This window comes from Capricornis sumatraensis, chromosome 1, assembly GCF_032405125.1.
Source record: "Capricornis sumatraensis isolate serow.1 chromosome 1, serow.2, whole genome shotgun sequence".
Classification (NCBI taxonomy): domain Eukaryota; kingdom Metazoa; phylum Chordata; class Mammalia; order Artiodactyla; family Bovidae; genus Capricornis; species Capricornis sumatraensis.
The window spans coordinates 44,592,544-44,614,893 of record NC_091069.1 but is presented as its reverse complement, the minus strand read 5'-3'; the positions used below and the strand labels follow the sequence as shown (position 1 = coordinate 44,614,893).

General features: G+C 40.7%; 1 non-coding gene across 1 annotated transcript; it reads left to right on the top strand.

Annotated features, from left to right (window-relative positions):
* The first annotated feature begins 21,891 nt into the window (after window positions 1-21,891).
* Window positions 21,892-21,964, top strand: TRNAS-GGA (transfer RNA serine (anticodon GGA)). Its single transcript has one exon. It is a non-coding gene; the product is annotated as a tRNA-Ser (tRNA).
* The last annotated feature ends 386 nt before the right edge of the window (window positions 21,965-22,350 follow it).

The following is a 22,350-nucleotide window of genomic DNA, read 5'->3' as shown; positions in this document are numbered from 1 at the left end:
GCCCTCGTCCAGGTAAGGAGCAGCGGCTGTGCTTTGCTGGAGCAGCTGTGAAGAGATACCCCACACCCAAGGTAAGAGAAACCCAAGTAAGATGGTAGGTGTTGCAAGAGGGCATCAGAGGGCAGACACACTGAAACCATACTCAGAAAACTAGTCAATCTAATCACACTAGGACCACAGCCTTGTCTAACTCAAGGAAACCAACCATGCCCACGGGGCAACCCAAGACGGGCGGAGAGGTCTGACAAAATGTGGTCCACTGGAGAAGGGAATGGCAAACCACTTCAGTATTCTTGCTTTGAGAACCCCATGAACAGTAGGAAAAGGCAAAATGATAGGATACTGAAAGAGGAACTCCCCAGGTCAGTAGGTGCCCAATATGCTACTGGAGATCAGTGGAGAAATAACTCCAGAAAGAATGAAGGGATGAAGCCAAAGCAAAAACAATACCCAGCTGTGGATGTGACTGGTGATAGAAGCAAGGTCCGATGCTGTAAAGAGCAATATTGCATAGGAACCTGGAATGTCAGGTCCATGAATCAAGGCAAATTGGAAGTGGTCAAACAGGAGATGGCAAGGGTGAACGTCGACATTCTAGGAATCAGCGAGCTGGGCCCCTACGCCACAACTACTGAGCCTGTGTGCTAGAGCCATGAGGCACATTTGCTGAGGCTGCTGCTGCTGCTGCTGCCAAGTCACTTCAGTCGTGCCCGACTCTGTGCGGCCCCATAGACGGCTGGTGTGCCCTAAAGCCCATGCTCAGCAACCAGAGAAACCACCACAATGAGTAGCCCCTGCTCACCACATCCAAAGAAAACCCAGGTGCAGCAACGAAGACCCAGAGCAGCCAAAGAAAATTTTAAAAAGGCAATGAAGTGGAAGCACAAAGTATTTCAGGTAGAAATTTAAAAATGCTATATGAAGTAAGCATGTGAGTATAGAAGTTATACAAGTTATACTGAAAGTACAAAGTTAAATGTATTCAATAGTGTTCACCTCTGTTTTATCATCCATTTTTATACACTGGCCTATTACTTGATTCTGTAAATTAACCTCACCCAACTTCTTAGAATCAGGGATGACATAAATATAAGTGAAATGATAGTACATTTGAGAGAGAACAGGGAGATTGAGAGATCCTTCTATAGAAATAAGTTTCTCACCAACTATGCTTCTGAAGCATAGCTTTGTGTTGCATATATGCACCTTGTGAAATATTATCCTTTATGATTTCACTTCTGTCACCTTAACTAAGAAAACAAAGCATTTTATTGCCTCCTCTCTTCTTGGACAGGGTCCAGGCCCAGGAAATTGTGCCTTTAAGAAGCATGATAATTTGTGAAAAGCCCATGCCTTTCATAAGCATTTTACTAGAATTTGAGGAAATTCACATGGGTGAGTATAGGGCAAAAGACAGTACATTTTAAACCAATGAAGTCAGATTCAAAAACTTTGCAGAAAAGTTACAATCTGAATAAATAAAGAAAGGCCTTAGGAGGCCTTTAAAGATCCTTATCCTCATAATGTTTCCCAAACAACAGAGAAAGATGGCCAGCAAAAGCTTTTTTAAAACATTAAAATGTATTGGATTGTTTTTAATTGTAAGAAACCATAAAGAAGGAGGGGGTGGGGAAACCCCTATGATCCTCCTGCCAATTAAATCATATTTTAAATAAAAACAGTACATACATGTTAGAAAGTCAGTGAAATGGTGTTAAATGAAAACCAAAAAGCCCCTTCCTTCTCCCAAGGATAAACTCTTGAAAAAAAGGAGCTTCGTTTTATCCTTACAGAAAGAAAAAATACAAACACATTTATTTTGAAAGTTAAAAAAAAAGTGAAAGGCTATACAATGAAAAGAAATTTCCCTTGCTCATCTAACTCCCACACTCTTAAACCCCATTTTTGTCTCCTTGTTGAGAATACAGAAATAATTGATGCATAAACCAAGTATGTATGTGAATATGTGGGGGTGCGTTTATAATCTTCCCCTTATATACATAAATCATAACATACTAAATACACTGTCCCACACTTAGCTTTTTTCTCTCAGTTATATCTCTTAGAGCTGTGTTGATATCTACAGAGCCACTTCATTTATTTGATCAGCTGTATAGTACTCCATTGAATGGATATACCAAAATTTACATGCTTAAGTCACTGGTCAATGCAGTGTCAGAGTCTTTCCAATCTTTTACTTTACTGTTAAAAGGCTATACTATTTTTGTAAGTAGATTATTTCACACATGTGCAAGTGCATATGTGGAGTAAATTCTTAAAGCAAAATGGATTTCTTGTAACACTGTTGAATCTGATTTGCTTTAAAAGCAGCAGCCTTCTGGGTCCTTTAAACCAGTCATCTTTCTCAAGGAATGTCAACCAGGGACAAAGTCTATTAGAAGTACCTTTCTGAAAACAAAAGACAACAGAAATAGTTTCTAAGTTATCCTTTTGAAATTGGAATAAGAACCCATGATCTTTATGATCTTCCCAGCTTTAAACAACCTTAACAAAACAAGAAACATATCCATACGTGGGTTTCTGAATATCGGTTGGTTCTAACATTAATAGAGCCTGCAAGGGTTAGTAACTCAGCAGAAGTATGTAAGCTTTGTGATATTTTCCCATTAGTGTTCCCTAACTGATGACTGGTACTATGTGGGCTATTCTGACACTATTAGCCATCCTATGGTTTCATAATGTTTATGACACCTACCACACAGGATTGTGGTAAAATTAAATTAGATAATATTCACATAGGTGCTTGACACTCAGTAGATGAAAGATAAATGTTACTTCTCTTCACTACTTACACTGTGCTTAGTGAAAGATGAAAACCATTTCATCCATTGCTAAGGTACCAACTAATCTAGCAGAAAATTATACAGGCTAAAATTTTTTTAATATGAAAAAGTCTAATGTGTAAATTTAAGTCCTTTCTATATCCTTTATAGGTTATAATAAGAAATATCAAAGAAAAATAAAGATAATTTTAAGATTCCAATGGCTTTGGTATTGCTAATAATGTCAATTAGTGGACACTTGCTTATCCTGAAGGGAAACAGGCCATATCACTCTTCTGCCTTCCTCTAATATTACAATTCAAATATGGTAGAATTACTTAAATGCAGCAGTTCATGTGTAGAAAAAAATTAACATAATGAAAAAGTGTATGCAAATAAGGATATTAGTGATAATGTAAAAAAGAACTAAACAAAATTACAGTCCATAGAAAGATTTTACAGCAGACAGAAATCTTTAAGATTATTTAGTAAAACCCCTTTGCATTTTTTTTAAAAAAGAATTGATCTAATGATAAAGATCTTTAAAGTTTAAGTATCTTGGGTTTGTTTATAAAAACCAAAAGGCCTTTCTATAACATGCCCCCCCACAAAGAGCAGATTAAATAAAAAAAACGCATTTAGCAATGGATGCAAACCAGGAGGTTTGGCCTCATCTGCTCTCCTGGTAGGTCCTCTGGGACAGAACTGAGCTCCAGTAATTATCATTTCACCAGGGGAGGAATTTTTAAGAACTCTCAACTAAGCCATTCACACAGCACAGAATAAATTCTTGCACTTTACCCAGGAAGGAAAAAAATCTACACTGACCATGCTTTTGCAGTCCCAAGAGGTAATAATTAACCATGGTTTAATGTGTTTGTTGGAGTAATAATGTAGACCAATTGCCCTTCAACTCAGCTATCAAACTCAAAATTTTTCAGGATTATTTTGAACTTAGAGATGGGTTGAAAGTAAGATTAAAATGATTACATTGTACTGTCAAATGAAACTATGACCTCATTCCTTCATATATGTATATATTTACATATAAATTTTTATTTTAATCTTTCAGTGGGAAAATAAAAACAAATATCTTAAAAACCATCCAATTTTAGATAAAACATGAAAATGAAAGATGTTTTGTTAAAATTCTTCCTCTGTACTGTTTGTTTTCTCATAAGTTTTTTCTCATTTAGTAAAAAAAAAAAAATTCATCTTATGCATTTTGCATTTCAACTACTAAATCCTTAAGGATTAAGACAGATTTAAATGAAAGAGGAGCTTATGTAAATACAACCACCTTTGAGTTGGAAATGGGAACAATTTTCTCTTCTGCTCAGATACCAACGTCCTGTTGAGAAGAAGATTCTCCAAAAATGCTCAAGCGAGTGCTGTGAATGAAAGCTCAGCCAGCATGGAGTGGAGAACTGGGAAGATGAGGAGAACGCTTTATATTCTGGGGAGGGGGTAGGGGACTGCACTTTCGAATTTAATAATTTAAGGGGAGGTACAATCTGTAACTTAGGTACAAATGGATTTCCTTGTATTCTTACAACACATTCAGTACAGTTAAGTGTAATCAGTAATTTACGATTAAGAATTTAATTGCCCAGGTGTCAGGCTGTTTTTTCCTGAATCTATTTACTACAATTGTCTAATGATAAGTGATTATCTCCTATGTTCATCCCTTAGATGCTGAGCACTGGGCATGCTGGAACAATTTCTCTTTTAATACCCCTGGGCTCTAGTTGACACAATTCTGCATGCCCAGGGTTTGCTTTTCTAAGCATAGGCACCACAACCCTTTTTAAGATGTGTTACCCTTGATAAAAGAGAGATAATCATTTGGTTTTAAATTGGTTGTAAATTGTATGTTGTGAGGAGAGTCTAGTTCAACACTGACCCTTGTTAAGATGTAAAATTAAACACAACCAGTATCAGGTTTCCCAGGAGGATTTTCTTTATTCTTTGATCCTTCTATTGCATCTCTTGACCACTGCCTCCTTCCCCAACCCATTTAGTCTGCTGACCATCTGGGAAACAAGAAAAAAGAATGAAGGGCAGTGAAGAGTTTTAGCTGGTATCAGAATGTTGGGTCATGGGTAACTCGGCTCATACACAAAAATTATCCAAACAACTTCTTTTTAAAAGACTAACAAAAGGAATTTCCAGGCTGGATATGATCATCCTTCTTCAACTCCATCTATCCACAACTCCCCTATTCTTCAAGATGGCTTAATTGTCACTGTCTCTATAAAGCTCCAATCTAAAGTGATTTTTTATCTTCAACTCCCATTGAGTTATTCAGCATAACTAACTCACATGACTTGGCAACATCATCCCCCGTTGAACTCAAACTGCTGTTATTACTTACTATTCCATGGGTCTATGTCCTATTTCACTAAATTGTAAACACCTGAAGGGCAAGATCTACATCTTTTATTTTCTCTAACAGCCTAATGCTTTAAATAATTGTTGATTTTAAACTAAGCAGGAGGACTTCCCTGGTGGTCCAGTGGCTAAGAATCTGCCTGCCACTGGAGGGGGCATGGGTTCAAACCTTGGTCTGGGAAGATCTCACATGCCGAGGAGCAACTAAATCTGTGCCCCACAACTACTGAAGCCCACAAACCTAGAGCCAGTGCTCCACAACATGAGAAGCCCCTGTTTGCTATAACTAGAGAAAGCCCATGTGCAGCAATAAAGACCCAGTACAGCCAAAAATAAATGTTGTATAAAAGGAAATGTTAAAAAAATAAATTTTAAAAATTAAAGAAAATGAAAACAAGCTCAAGGTAACTGGTTCACATGAAAAGCCGAGGACTTGGGTAAATGACACATCTTGTGAGTATCCCAAAAAAGGGATAATTTTCCTGCTTTGATCTTGATTAGCCCTTTTTGTTTTCTAAAACCTCAGTCTCAAATACTGAATTTTCTGTTTCCCAAGAACAGGATTCCTAACTAAAACACAAAGCTCATTTATTCTTAACTTTCCTCAGGATTTTCATGATCTAAAGTCACAAGAGTCATGATATTCAAGGAGCATTTTGCTGACAATATTTACATTCTAGGTAATGACTTTTGTACTTTAAAAATACTGAAAATCATAACTTTAATGTTATATAGTCTGCATACCAGCTTCTTACATTATAAAATAGGATCATCTTTCTATTTTATACCAACAAAAGGCACTGTTTTTTCCCTCTCACTTGAAAAAAATTACACCATTTTCCCACTCTTTTAACTCTCAAAATGAGTATCATACAGTTAATTACATCTACTCAGTAAAAGATGGCAGCAATAAATGTAGGAGATCAGAATATATACCCCCAAATATGCCACTCTGGCATAAGTGCTAAGTAGCTTCAGTTCAGTTCAGTTCAGTTCAGCCACTCAGTCGTGTCTGATTCTTTGTGACCCCATGAACCACAGCACACCAGGCCTCCCTGTCCATCACCAACTCCTGTAGTCCACCCAAACCCATGTCCATTGAGTCGGTAATGCCATCAAATCATCTCATCCTCTGTCATCCCCTTCTCCTCCTGTCCTCAATCTTTCCCAGCCTCGGGGTCTTTTCGAATGAGTCAGCTCTTTGCATCAGGTGGCCAAATTATTGGGAGTTTCAGCTTCAACATCATTCCTTCCAATGAACACCCAGGACTTCGGATAGACTGGTTGGATCTCCTATCAGTCCAAGGGACTCTCAAGTCTTCTCCAACACCACACTTCAAAAGCATCAATTCTTCGATGCTCAGCTTTCTTTATACTCCAACTCTCACATCCATACACGACTACTGGAAAAACCATAGCCTTGACTAGATGGACTTTTGTTGGCAAAGTAATGTCTCTGCTTTTCAATATGCTATCTAGGTTGGTCATAACTTTCCTTCCAAGGAGCAAGCATCTTTTAATTTCATGGCTGCAGTCACCATCTGCAGCGATTTTGGAGCCCAGAAAAATAAAGTCAGCCACTGTTTCCATCGTTTCCCATTTATTTCCCATGAAGTGATGGGACCAGATGCCATGATCTTAGTTTTCTGAATGTTAAGCTTTAAGCCAACTTTTTCACTCTCATCTTTCACTTTCACCAAGAGGCTCTTTAGTTCTTCACTTTCTGCTATAGGGTGGTGTCATCTGCATATCTGAGGTTCTTGATATTTCTCCCGGCAATCTTGATTGCAGCTTGTGCTTCCTCCAGCCCAGAGTTTCTCATGCTTCAATTATGTCCAACTCTTTGCAGACCTGTGGACTATAGCCTACCAGGCAACTCTGTCCATGGGATTCTCCAGGTAAGAATACTGGAGTGGGTTGCCATGCCTTCTTCCAGGTGATATTCCTGACGCAGGGGTAGAACCTGTGTCTCTTACATCTCCCGCATTGGCAGGAAGGTTCTTTACCTCTAGCATCACCTGGGAAGCCAACTGGTGTAAGAGCTAAAGACAACTGAGAAAAAGCAGAGAGAGGATGAGCTCTCTGATGTTCCCAAGCTACCTGAAAACAGATCATAAATTCCCCTTGTGACGGTGTCACCTTCCCGTCTCCACTTCCTAGAACAGGAGGGGAATAACAACTTTATCATCAAAGACAAGAGGACACCAAGAAAAAATTCTACACAAACAAACTAGCCGTAACTAACTAGCCCTTATTGACCATTAGTTCTCTACATATGTGCCTTCCTACAATTTACTGCCCCTAGAGCCCCAAAGTTCCCTGTCACTTATTAAATTTGTTCTCCTTTGTCCAAAAAGTATAAAAGTTTCCAAGCCTAACTGTGTCTTTAAGGATTTTCTTTATTATCTATGTTGAAGCCCCCAGGAGCAGGTAAAATTTGTAACTTCAAATAAATCTGTATGCATTTTCTCCTGTTATCCTGCCTATTGTCAGTTTATTTTACAGAACCAGCCAGAGAACCTAAGAGAGTAGAGGAAAAATGTCCTCCCCCATATAAACATATTCCGATAGTGAACGTGAGGCAGGAGATAGATGGGCTACAGGTTAGACATGTATAGCCAGCCTCCTGTTTACACTTTTAGATAGAAATAACAACAGGAACAGGGTAAAGAGCTGCACTTTGACTCTGATGGACACTTTAAGATAGCAGTCACGGCAGGGACAGACAGGAGCTGAGTCCTGCCCAGATAAAAGATAAAGAGAGCACATATTTCTCATTCCTGAGGTCAAGGAGAACTTCTTGACAACACATGCACAGAAAGGCTCCTTGAGGATCAAAAAAGAGGAGGCACTGCCCCAGAATCTGTGATGCCAAACCTCCCACAGACCTCTGCAGTGGAATCCATCTGGAAAAAAGTCGTTCACACATGTTGTGGAGGGTCCTAGGGCAGGTCAGGTGGAAAAAGAAACAAGATAATTGGCCAAAGGTAAACAAAGCCCTGGAAGAACTGCCTTATATAAATAAATGATTTAACCACCTCTTTATGGTGTTCCTCCTTATTAGAGAGGATGAAAGTTAAAGTGTGAAAGCGTTAGTCTCCCAGTCCCGTTCATGGAATTCTCCAGGCAAGAAAACTAGAGTGGGTTGTCATTTCCTACTCCAGGGGATCTTCCTGACTCAGAGATCAAACCTGGGTCTCCCATGTTGCAGGAAGATTCTTTACCATCTGAGTCACTTGGGAAGCCCCTTTAGAGAGGATGCCCACGCCATTTTCTCTCTGGGTGTGTATCTCTGTTTTGCTTCTGTCTTTAATAAGCAAACTGTTTCTCTGTGTACTCTCCCATTTGATGTGCTGTGTCTCTAATAATAAGCTTTGCATCTGTTTTTACAGTTTTCGTCTCCTTGAAACACTCTTGCTTTCAAACAGAGCAAGAGCCAGAGGAACTCTGCTTCTAGCCTCTAGCTCTTTCTGGTATAGTGGTTGGGATTTTCTGGTTTTCATACAGCTATGCAAGTTTAATTCCTGGGCAAAGAACTAATAAGTCACCACTTACTGCTATCTCTTTCAGACAAGATACAGCTTCTGACCATTCTAGTTTTGAATTTAGGAACAGACACAAAAGCCCTCATCTTTAAAGATTTGTTTAAAAGGCATAAATGTCTAAAAAATAAAGTCTACTAAAGGAACAAAAAAGGCATACATGTCAAATGAGGAAAAACTAAGACAAGAGATGTTAAAATAAGGAGAGATTTCATTCTAAAATTCAAAAAATATTTTTTTGAAAAAAATATTCTACTACTTCTTTTCTGTTAGGGAATTCACAGCTACAAGTTTAAATTTCATCTGGTTTAGAGGAATTCATTTTTTTCATACAGAGCATCAACTCTCAGCTTAACACCTTGGTATGTAGCCTGCTGCTGCTGCTGCTAAGTCGCTTCAGTTGTGTCCAACTCTGTGTGACCCCATAGATAGCAGCCCACCAGGCTCCACCATCCCTGGGATTCTCCAGGCAAGAACACTGAAGTGGGTTGCCATTTCCTTCTCCAATGCATGGAAGTAAAAAGTGAAAGTAAAGTCGCTCAGTCGTGCCCAACTCTTAGCAACCCCATGGACGGCAGCCTACTAGGCTCCTCCATCCATGGCATTTTCCAGCCAAGAGTACTGGTGTGGGTTGCCATTGCCTTCTCCGGGTATGTAGCCTAAGGAAGTTCAAAGCCATCAGCAATCGCTGCCTGCCTTTTAAGTAGAAAATCACAGGAGTCTAGGAGGAGGGCACATTCTATGACAGTTAGTTTAGCAATCAATTGGGTTAAATTGGAGAATACTAAAGGCCTTCAGTTCAGTTGCTCAGCTGTGTCTGACTCTTTGAGACCCCACGGACTGCAGCATGCCAAGCCTGTCTGTCCATCACCAACTCCCAGAGTTTACTCAAACTCATGTCCATTGAGTCGGTGATGCCATCCAACCATCTTATCCTCTGTCACCCCCTTCTCTTCCTGCCTTCAATCTTTCCCAGAATCAGGGTCTTTTCCAATGGGTCAGTTTTTCACATCAGGTGGTCAAAGTATTGGAGTTTCAGCTTCATCATCAGTCCTTTCAATGAATATTCAGGACTGATTTCCTTTAAGATGGACTGATTGGATCTCCTTGCTGTCCAAGTGACTCTCAAGAGTCTTCCCCAACACCACAGTTCAAAAGCATCAGTTCTTCAGCAGGTCTTTCCTAAGGAGCCCAGACCCAGGACCAGAACACAGAATACTGCATCTCAGGGCTGGAACGGGCCTCACTGCTGCTTAGTCCAGTGGCCCCAAACTTGAACTCATCTACAAGCTTCAAAAAAAACCACTCAGGACTTCTGCTTCCAGAAAAGTGGAATAGACATTATTTTCTCTATTCCTCCCTGTAAGTATAACTTAAAACCCTGTCATTATATATAAAATAAATATTAAAAGGCTCTGAAAACTTGAGAGAAGGCAGATAGGATCGAGTATGTTCTCTGACCATGATAGAATCAAATTAGAAATAAAAAATGGAAAGGTAACATAAAATCCCCAAACACATGGAAATAACAAATGAAAATACAACATATCAAAAATTCTCAGACACAGCTGAAGCAATGCTGAGGGGAAATTTAATAGCACTAAGTGCATACATGAGAAAAGAGGAAGAATCTCAAATCAATTATTTAAACTCTTATCTTAAAAACCTGGAAAAAGAAGAAAGTGGGAAAAAACAGAGGAAGAAAATATTAAAGACAACATAAATCAAAGAAACTGAAAATAGAAAAATAGAGAAAAATCAATGAAACAAAGAGCTGTTCTATGAAAATATCAATAAAATTGACAAACCTCTAGCATGAATAACAGAAAAAACAGAGGGAAGACACAAATTACTAATATTAGTAATATAACAAGAACATCACTATAGACTCTACAGACACTAAAATAATAATAAATGAATACTAAAAACAACTCTACATTCAGAATTTTGACCACTTAGGTGAAACTGATTCTTTAAAAAATAAAAACTACCACAACTCATACAATACAGAATAAATCATTTGAATCACCCTATAACTATTAAAGAAATTGAATTCATAATTTCAAAGCTTCTAAAATTGAAATCTCAAATCCCAGAGTTTTTCCAGATTTTTTTTAAAATGTTTGACACAATTAACACTAATTCTACAAAATTTCTTCCAGAAAATAGAAGAGGAGGAAACACTTCTCAATTAATTTTATGAATTTAGCACTACTCGGGAATGGGCAAATTTAACTCAGATGACCATTATATCTACTACTGTGGGCAGGAATCCCTCAGAAGAAATGGAGTAGCCATCATATTCAACAAAAGAGTCCAAAATGCAGTACTTGGATGCAATCTCAAAAACGACAGAATGATCTCTGTTCGTCTCCAAGGCAAACCATTCGATATCACAGTCATCCAAGTCTATGCCCCAACCAATACGCTCAAGAAACTGAAGTTGAACGGTTTTATGAAGACCTACAAGACCTTTTAGAACTAACACCCAAAAAAGATGTCCTTTTCATTATAGGGGACTGGAATGCAAAAGTAGGAAGTGAAGAAACACCTGGAGTAACAGGCAAAATTGGCCTTGGAATGTGGAATGAAGCAGGGCAAAGACTAATAGAGTTTTGCCAAGAAAATGCACTAGTCATAGCAAACACCCTCTTCCAACAACACAAGAGAAGACTCTACACATGGACATCACCAGATGGTCAACAAGGAAATCAGACTGATTATATTCTTTGCAGCCAAAGATGGAGAAGCTCTATACAGTCAACAAAAACAAGACCGGGAGCTGACTGTTGCTCAGATCATGAACTCCTTATTGCCAAATTTAGACTCAAATGGAAGAAAGTAAGGAAAACCGCTAGACCATTCAGCTATGTCCTAAATCAAATCCCTTATGATTATACAGTGGAAGTGAGAAATAGATTTAAGGGCCGAGATCTGATAGATAGAGTGCCTGATGAACTATGGAATGAGGTTCATGACATTGTACAGGAGACAGGGATCAAGACTATCCCCATGGAAAAGAAATGCAAAAAGGCAAAATGGCTGTCTGGGGAGGCCTTACAAATAGCTCTGAAAAGAAGAGAGGCGAAAAGCAAAAGAGAAAAGGAAAGATATAAGCAACTGAATGCAGAGTTCCAAAGAATAGCAAGAAAAGATAAGAAAGCCTTCTTCAGCAATCAATGCAAGACATAGAGGAAAACAACAGAATGGGAAAGACCAGAGATCTCTTCAAGAAAATTAGAGATACCAAGGGAACATTTCATGCAAAGATGGGCTCGATAAAGGACAGAAATGTTATGGACCTAACAGAAGCAGAAGATATTAAGAAGAGGTGGCAAGAATACATGGAAGAACTGTACAAAAAAGATCTTCACGACCCAGATAATCATAATGATGTGATCACTAATCTAGAGCCAGACATCGTGGAATGTGAAGTCAAGTGGGCCTTAGAAAGCATCACTACGAACAAAGCTAGTGGAGGTGATGGAATTCCAGTCGAGCTGTTTCAAATCCTGAAAGATAATGCTGTGAAAGTGCTACACTCAATATGCCAGCAAATTTGGACAACTCAGCAGTGGCCACAGGACTGGAAAAGGTCAGCTTACATTCCAATCCCAAAGAAAGGCAATGCCAAACAATGCTCAAACTACCACACAATTGCACTCATCTCACATGCTAGGAAAGTCATGCTCAAAATTCTCCAAGCCAGGCTTCAGCAATACGTGAACCACGGACTCCCTGATGTTCAAGCTGGTTTTAGAAAAGGCAGAGGAACCAGAGGTCAAATTGCCAACATTCGCTGGATCATGCAAAAAGCAAGAGAGTTCCAGAAAAACATCTCTTTCTGCTTTATTGACTATGCCAAAGCCTTTGACTGTGTCGATGACAATAAACTGTGGAAAATTCTGAAAGAGATGGGAATACCAGACCACCTAACCTGCCTCTTGAGAAATCTGTATGCAGGCCAGGAAGCAACAGTTAGAACTGGACATGGAACAACAGACTAGTTCCAAATCGGAAAAGGAGGACATCAAGGCTGTATATTGTCACCCTGCTTATTTAACTTATATGCAGAGTACATCATGAGAAACGCTGGACTGGAAGAAACACAAGCTGGAATCAAGATTGCTGGGAGAAATATCAGTAACCTCAGATATGCAGATGACACCACCCTTATGGCAGAAAGTAAAGAGGAACTAAAAAGCCTCTTGATGAGAGTGAAAGAGGAGAGTGAAATAGTTGGCTTAAAGCTCAACATTCAGAAAACAAAGATCATGGCATCTGGTCCCATCACTCCATGGGAAATAGATGGGGAAACAGTGGAAACAGTGTCAGACTTTATTTTGGGGGGCTCCAAAATCACAGCAGATGGTGACTGCAGCCATGAAATTAAAAGACGCTTACTCCTTGGAAGAAAAGTTATGACCAACCTAGATAGTATATTCAAAAGCAGAGACATTACTTTGCCAACTAAGGTCCGTCTAGTCAAACTATGGTTTTTCCTGTGGTCCTGTATGGATGTGAGAGTTGGACTGTGAAGAAGGTTGAGCGCCAAAGAATTGATGCTTTTGAACTGTGGTGTTGGAGAAGACTCTTGAGAGTCCCTTGGACTGCAAGGAGATCCAACCAGTCCATTCTGAAGGAGATCAACCCTGGGATTTCTTTGGAAGGAATGATGCTAAAGCTGAAGCTCTAGTACTTTGGCCACCTCATGCGAAGATTTGACACATTGGAAAAGACTCTGATGCTGGGAGGGATTGGGGGCAGGAGGAGAAGGGGACGACAGAGGATGAGATGGCTGGATGGCATCACGGACTCGATGGACGTGAGTCTGAGTGAACTCCGGGAGATGGTGATGGACAGGGAGGCCTTGCGTGCTGCGATTCATGGGGTCGCAAAGAGTCGGACATGACTGAGCGACTGAACTGAACTGAACTGCACTGATGAAACAAAGAAAATGGAAGGTGAAGTAATAAAGGCCAAATATAGTAGGAGGCAAATGACTACTGCCGACAGTGGGTGCCATGGGAGGGCCATCACCAGGGCTCTTTTATTGATTCTTGTGCCTTGACTGATCAATAAGACTTTCATAAATTGCCAGGGTCCAGCCCCAGTGGATCCAGGGTAATTCGAAGTGGGGATGGCGTGGGTGAGGAAAAACTTATTTATTTATTAATATAAGATTAGATTAGGAAGACATAGTGTAGTAGGAAAATTAAGTGGAGAAAAGAGGCTGAATAACTTGGTTTACATGGAAAGCCAATAAAGTTCCAGACAAGGAGCTTGCACCATCTACGTTAGGCCACTGGCATCCTCTTGAATAGCGTGGGGTGCCCCACCTTGGGCTCCCTCTCACCTGGATCTTAGAAGCCGGGGCACTTAAGTAGACATGGCGAGCCTCCACGCCCCAGATAGGAATTCAGCCAGAAATGAGAGTAAAGAGAAGACACGGGGGAAACCAGTCCAGTGACTTGCCCGGGCTCTATTATCTAGAAAGGCCTTTTATACCTTTTTGATTGTACATAGAGATCAATGGGTAATACAAAATAATGCAGCATCAGCAGCCCTGACTCTTATCAAAACTAGGCTTTCTCTCTGCATACCTAATTGTATACACAAGTCTTAGGTGATTTACATCATCTTCTGGCCAGAGGGCCAATTAATATATTATGGCCCTTTTCTGATAAGGGTTTGTCAACCAGAAGACTTACTTGTGTTGTTCTTCCCAAAGTCTGGTGCCACTTGCAGAAAGCACTAAATAAAGTTACATTCTTACCTAGCAAAGATACAACAATTTATAACAAGTAAAAGGAGTACAGTGATTTATAACAAAGAAAAGTAATTAACTCAAAAGTCTAGTGTTGCTAACATCAAAACTACTATATTCCTATTTCTATATCCCAATTACATTGATTAATATCCTCCAGGTGTCTAAAAGATAAACAATATGGAGGCCTGGCAGCACTCATTGAGTCAACAGCGAAAACCAGTCACCAATATGATTTTTCAGTTCAGTTCAGTTCAGTTCAGTCGCTCAGTCATGTCCGACTCTTTGCGACCCCATGAATTGCAGCACGCCAGGCCTCCCTGTCCATCACCATCTCTTGGAGTTCACTCAGACTCACGTCCATCGAGTCCGTGATGCCATCCAGCCATCTCATCCTCGGTCGTCCCCTTCTCCTCCTGCCCTCAATCCCTCCCAGCATCAGAGTCTTTTCCAATGTGTCAAATCTTCGCATGAGGTGGCCAAAGTACTGGAGTTTCAGCTTTAGCATCATTCCTTCCAAAGAAATCCCAGGGTTGATCTCCTTCAGAATGGACTGGTTGGATCTCCTTGCAGTCCAAGGGACTCTCAAGAGTCTTCTCCAACACCACAGTTCAAAAGCATCAATTCTTTGGCGCTCAGCCTTCTTCACAGTCCAACTCTCACATCCATACATGACCACAGGAAAAACCATAGCCTTGACTAGACGGACCTTAGTTGGCAAAGTAATGTCTCTGCTTTTGAATATACTATCTAGGTTGGTCATAACTTTTCTTCCAAGGAATAAGCGTCCATTTTTAGCTCTTAGAAAAGGCTCTGTATCTTAAGATGCTTTAAGCTTTGTGCCTCTTGTGGTTGGGGGGCTGTAAACAATCCACAAATTGTAAAAGTCTCTAACTGTCAGGCAAGTTAGAGAGCCATCAGAGGGGTTTGAGCTGATGCAGGAGACTGAATCCCTGAATTAACTTTTTCCAGAGAAAAGTGGTGGTGTACAGGCAGACTCTGGTTTTTGGGGGGTAGATGTTCAGGAAAACTCAGGGGGAACCCCTGAAGCTAGAACATGCCTTTGCATTTTGTCTGGCTTCATTCCTTATGACCATTGCCATGGGCAGGATTCCTCACGCTGGCTCCTGGCAGTAAATGGAGGTTGGTAAGGAGAGCTTCCAAGTAGGAACAAACACCTAGACAAAGACTTGAAGGTAAGGGTGTATGTGTTGTGCTCAGAGATTCATAGTAAACCATTTGGCAAAGAGGAGGGTACCTACAAGGAGAACTTCGAAACAAGGCAGGAGGGAAAGCATAAAATCTTAAAATGATGAAATTGGAATGGAACTAGGTGGTCGTATCATATGAGCTTTAGAGGGGACAAGTCCATAGCAGAGTAGGAAATATTACAGAACAAAGAGCATGTAGTTTACTGTCAAATAGCTGGATTTGAAAACCAGCTCTGCCATCCATCAAATTAACTTTAGGCAAACAGCTACTTCACTAAACTTCAGTTGCCTCATCTGTAATAATAACAGTTCCTGCCACTTGAATTTTTTTTCCGGTTTAGGAGAAAAGGAAAGACATAAGCATCTGAATGCAGAGTTCCAAAGAATAGCAAGAAGAGATAAGAAAGCCTTCTTCAGCGATCAATGCAAAGAAATAGAGGAAAACAACAGAATGGGAAAGACCAGAGATCTCTTCAAGAAAATTAGAGATACCAAGGGAACATTTCATGCAAAGATGGGCTCAATAAAGGACAGAAATGCTATGGACCTAACAGAAGCAGAAGATATTAAGAAGAGGTGGCAAGAATACATGGAAGAACTGTACAAAAAAGATCTTCACGACCCAGATAATCATAATGATGTGATCACTAATCTAGAGCCAGACATCGTGGAATGTGAAGTCAAGTGGGCCTTAGAAAGCATCACTACGAACAAAGCTAGTGGAGGTGATGGAATTCCAGTCGAGCTGTTTCAAATCCTGAAAGATAATGCTGTGAAAGTGCTACACTCAATATGCCAGCAAATTTGGACAACTCAGCAGTGGCCACAGGACTGGAAAAGGTCAGTTTTCATTCCAATCCCAAAGAAAGGCAAAGCAAAAGAATGCTCAAACTACCACACAATTGCACTCATCTCACATGCTAGGAAAGTCATGCTCAAAATTCTCCAAGCCAGGCTTCAGCAATACATGAACCGTGGACTCCCTGATGTTCAAGCTGGTTTTAGAAAAGGCAGAGGAACCAGAGATCAAATTGCCAACATTTGCTGGATCATGGAAAAAGCAAGAGAGTTCCAGAAAAACATCTCTTTCTGCTTTATTGACTGTGCCAAAGCCTTTGACTGTGTCGATGACAATAAACTGTGGAAAATTCTGAAAGAGATGGGAATACCAGACCACCTAACCTGCCTCTTGAGAAATCTGTATGCAGGCCAGGAAGCAACAGTTAGAACTGGACATGGAACAACAGACTGGTTCCAAATCGGAAAAGGAGGACATCAAGGCTGTATATTGTCACCCTGCTTATTTAACTTATATGCAGAGTACGTCATGAGAAATGCTGGACTGGAAGAAACACAAGCTGGAATCAAGATTGCTGGAAGAAATATCAATAACCTCAGATATGCAGATGACACCACCCTTATAGCAGAAAGTGAAGAGGAGCTAAAAAGCCTCTTGATGGAAGTGTAAGAGGTGAGCAAAAATGTTGGCTTAAAGCTCAACATTCAGAAAATGAAGATCATGGCATCCAGTCCCATCACTCCATGGGAAATAGATGGGGAAACAGTGGAAACAGTGTCAGACTTTATTTTGGGGGGCTCCAAAATCACAGCAGATGGTGACTGCAGCCATGAAATTAAAAGACGCTTACTCCTTGGAAGAAAAGTTATGACCAACCTAGATAGTATATTCAAAAGCAGAGACATTACTTTGCCAACTAAGGTCCGTCTAGTCAAGCTATGGTTTTTCCTGTGGTCCTGTATGGATGTGAGAGTTGGACTGTGAAGAAGGCTGAGCACCGAAGAATTGATGCTTTTGAACTGTGGCGTTGGAGAAGACTCTTGAGAGTCCCTTGGACTGCAAGGAGATCCAACCAGTCCATTCTGAAGGAGATCAACCCTGGGATTTCTTTGGAAGGAATGATGCTAAAGCTGAAGCTTCAGTACTTTGGCCACCTCATGCGAAGATTTGACTCATTGGAAAAGACTCTGATGCAGGGAGGGATTGGGGGCAGGAGGAGAAGGGGACGACAGAGGATGAGATGGCTGGGTGGCATCACTGACTCGATGGATGTGAGTCTGAGTGAACTCCAGGAGATGGTTCTGGACAGGGAAGCCTGGCGTGCTGTGATTCATAGGGTCGCAAAGAGTCGGACACGACTGAGCAACTGAACTGAACTGGGGCTTCCCCGGTGGCTTTGACAGTAAAGAATCTGCCTTTAGTGTGGCAGACTAGGGTTCATTTCCTGGGTTGGAAAGATTCCCTGGAGAAGGGAATGGCTACCCACTCCAGGATTCTTGCCTAGAGAATTTCATGGACAGAGGATCCTGGCAGACTACAATCCATTGGGTCGCAAAGAGTCAGATACTATTCGGTCTATGTGTTTATGTATGTAAGCATATATATTCTGACAGGAAACACTAGATCTCTGAATCAGAAAACAGATGCTTTATTACTTACAGAGCATCTCAGAAATGGTTCTGTAAGACCCATGGGAAGCATGGCTAAGATCCTAATGCTATAGTGCATGAGCAAGAAGGCTGCACCACAGAAGAACCTGAAAATCATAAGACTCAGAGCTTATAAGGCTGTTGGCATATCTGCCCATTCTTCTATCAAGAAATGGATAGATACCTTATCTTCACTCTGGAGGATAAGCAAATGTTTCTAGAAGAGGAGCAAATGGCCCCGGGGGAAATGAATTACTCCAGAAGAATATGCTATCTCTCACTTCCTGGATGCATTTGCTATAAAATCATTCTTTAGCTAAGTCAACTTATGCTTTGTTCAAAAAGCCCAGATAGTGCAGAAATGTGAAAATATTCTTGGAGAGCTGCCTCCCAACAGTAGATATCCAATAAATGTTAGCTGCCTTCATGAGCCCCAAACAGTAGTCTTTACTCCCAACGGTCTCTCAAACCTTTCCCACAGATGTCACTGTTGTTGACAGCCAGAGGCTCACGGGCCACCAGATACCCCAAGGTGAACAGTCTCACTATTCCATGTCATACATTCTTCTACTTGAGTCATTACCTGGCCTACAACTCAGCAATCTTTTGGCTGCATTCTTGAACTTCTTTCCCAAATGTAATTTCTGTAGATGTGAGATTCTAGAAACATTCTAGAAACATTCTAGAAACAAGTTCTAGAAACTTGTGTGTAGTGAGATAATATTTTAAACTATTAATTAATGGTTTTCTTGTGCTTTGCCTTTCCTGTTATTTGTCTTTTAATGAAATTAAAATATGCTTACTCCTTGGAAGAAAAGTTATGACCAATCTAGACAGCATATTCAAAAGCAGAGACATTACTTTGCCAACCAAGATCCGTCTAGTCAAGGCTATGGTTTTTCCAGTGGTCATGTATGGATGTGAGAGTTGGACTGTGAAGAAGGCTGAGCGCCGAAGAATTGATGCTTTTGAGCTGTGGTGTTGGAGAAGACTCTTGAGAGTCCCTTGGACTGCAAGGAGATCCAACCAGTCCATTCTGAAGGAGATCAACCCTGGGATTTCTTTGGAAGAAATGATGCTAAAGCTGAAACGCCAGTACTTTGGCCACCTCATGCAAAGAGTTGACTCATTGGAAAAGACCCTGATGCTGGGAGGATTTGGGGGCAGGAGGAGAAGGGGATGACAGGATGAGATGGCTGGATGGCATCACTGACTCGATGGACGTGAGCCTGAGTGAACTCTGGGAGTTGGTGATGGACAGGGAGGCCTAGTGTGCTGCGATTCATGGGGTTGCAAAGAGTCGGACACGACTGAGTGACTGAACTGATCTGAACTGTGCTTTGCCCATTGCACTTCTGCAAATGTGGCAGCTACACCTGGAATCACTGTTATTCAGGGAAATTTTATCACCAGGGAATCAGAGAACAAAGATGCCAAGTACTTCAAGAGCTCTGATTCAGAGAGCTCTGACTCAGATATTTAGAAACTACCTGATCTTATAAGACACACAATGTACTTACAATTACACAATGTACTCCTTTCCTACCCTAGGATTAGATATAGACCCCTCCAATGGAAAGTAGGAAAAGAGAGTAACAGTGCACTCCTGCTGTAGATTGGCTCCCAACCTGACCCAGACTGAGGGGATAGGGAGGAAGCAGAAACAGAATCCCCCACAAAGTGGCAAGTAAAGAGTACAGAAATGAAGCCTAAAGGATGAACTTCAGAGGTTTTAAGATTTTGTATGTGGCATTTAAAAGATTTTACTGGAGTCCAGAGTGACTTGGGTTTCTAAAGTTAGGTGTTTTCTGACTAAAATATTTGGAGGGAGGTCATAGATTAATTGGATTTTGTAATGATAGGGTTTTACCTCGTAGTTGTTTTAACTCTTATGTTGTTATGAAACAATTAGAACTGAAATGTTTTAATTTGACAATTGGTGTTGATTTTATACATTCATTGATTTTTTTCATGTTTTCAATAGAAATTTTTTTTCCCTAGTTTGCAGAATTGAGCATTTGTCCCCTGTATCAACACGCTCCCCACACCTAGCCCAAGCTGGGCTGAGGGGCATTTGAGCATCTGATAATTCCATTAAACTGAGAATCTATAGTTAAGGGAGACTTGAGATGATTAAATCAGCATTACAATTGGTTATGGGCAAGTTTGCTTCAAAGTCATATTCTTTTTTTTTTTTTTTTTTACTTTATTTTACTTTACAATACTGTATTGGTTTTGCCATACACTGACATGAATCCACCACGGGTGTACATGCGATCCCAAACATGAACCCCCCTCCCACCTCCATTGAAGTAGAGTTGGTTTACAATATTGATTTAGTTTCAGGTGTGTAGCAAAATGATTTGGTTTTATAGGTACATATATTTTTTGACATAAAAGTATTTCAGATTATTTTCATTATAGGTTATTAATGATATTGAGTATATTAATCATTCCCTGTACTATACAGTAAATCATGTGGCTTATCTATTTCAAGGTAATTTTTAGAACATGGAGAGGTCCAGATAGAATTCTAAGTGAGAAGTACAGGCTGAAGCTCCAGGTTTGGAAACCATCAGTATATAAGTGGTCATTGAAACCAATGTTTCATCTATCAAGGTTCTTGGTTACAAACAACAGAAACCAACCCTGGTTATTTAAGGAAATAATTTATTAGAGATAATAGGTAGCTTATAGAGTCTCCAGGAAAACAAGAGAACCAAGCTTAGAGATTTTATGATAAGAAAGAATTCCCAATTCACATTGCAGGTGCTGGAAGCAGAGTCAGGATTCTGCAATTGGTACCACCAATCCTGCCAACACATGGCATTGGGTGCTACCATCAACTTCTGTGGCAGCTGCTTCTGGACACTGGAAGTGCTGCTTCCACGTTTGCCAGAAGGGCTCCATGAGAGGCTCCTCTTTCTTTTACTGGTTTCCCAACTCAGTCTGGCATGGGTACAGTTGAAATGCCTGGGTTCTAGCTGCAAGGGAGCCTGGAAATGTGCCTATTGTTATGGCCTCCTTAGTAGTATGCCACCAGGTGATTGGTGGTATAGTGGTTAGCATAACTGCCTTCCAAGCAAATGACCCAGGTTCTATCCCAGGCAAATGCATGCCCTTGGGCTTTCCTGGTGACTCAGACAGTAAAGAATCCACCTGCAATGCAGGAGACCCAAGTTTGATCCCTGGGTCAGGAAGATCCCCTGGAGAAGGGAATGGCTACCCACCCCAGTTTTCTTGCCTGGAGAATTCCATGGGCAGAGGAGCATGGTGGGCTACAGTCCATGGAGGCACAAAGAGTCAGGCATGACTAAACAATTAACATTTTTTCACTTTTAGTAGGAAGCAAGGGCCTTTAAGAGAAAGAGGGCTAAATGTGCAATGTGGCCAAGTGCTAAGTCACTTTAAGTCATGTCTGACTCTTTGCGATGCTATGGACTGTAGACTGACAGGCTGCTCTGTCCATGGGATTCTGCAGGCAAGAATACTGGAGTGGGTTGCCATTTCCTTCTCCAGGGGAATCTTTCCCACCCAGGAATCAAACCCACATCTCTTACATCTCCTGCATTGGCAGGTGGGTTCTTTACCACTAACGCCACCTGTGAAGCCCTTAACATGGCCAAAATGAGTAATGAATGTCCACTATAAGAAAAGAAGCTGAGATGGTGAAAGAGCACATGTGGAAGTAAAGAGAGAATATAATAATTAACAGTAAATATTTATTGAGTGCTTACATGTTCAGGGCTTCCCTGGTGGCTCAGAGGTTAAAGCGTCTGCCTGGAATGCAGGAGACCCAGGTTCGATCCCTGGGTCAGGAAGATCCCCTGGAGAAGGCAATGGCAACCCACTCCAGTACTCTTGCCTGGAGAATCCCATGGAGGGAGGAGCCTGGTAGGCTACAGTCCATGGGATCGCAAAGAGTCGGACATGACTGAACAACTTTACTTTACTTACTTACTTACATGTTCAGTACTTAATATATATGGAATGATTTACTCCTTATAACAACTCTCTCAATTAGAAACTTAAAAAAAAAAAACAAAAACAGCACACATGTTTGAGAAGTGGACAGTCACTCTTAGTTGCCTCACGTAGAAACTATTGGTTTGCAGGTAGGGAAACTGACTCAACAGAGAGATTAAACTCATTATCCAAGGTGACCCAGCAAGGAGCGCTAACTCCAGAAAACTTGATACTGCCTCTCC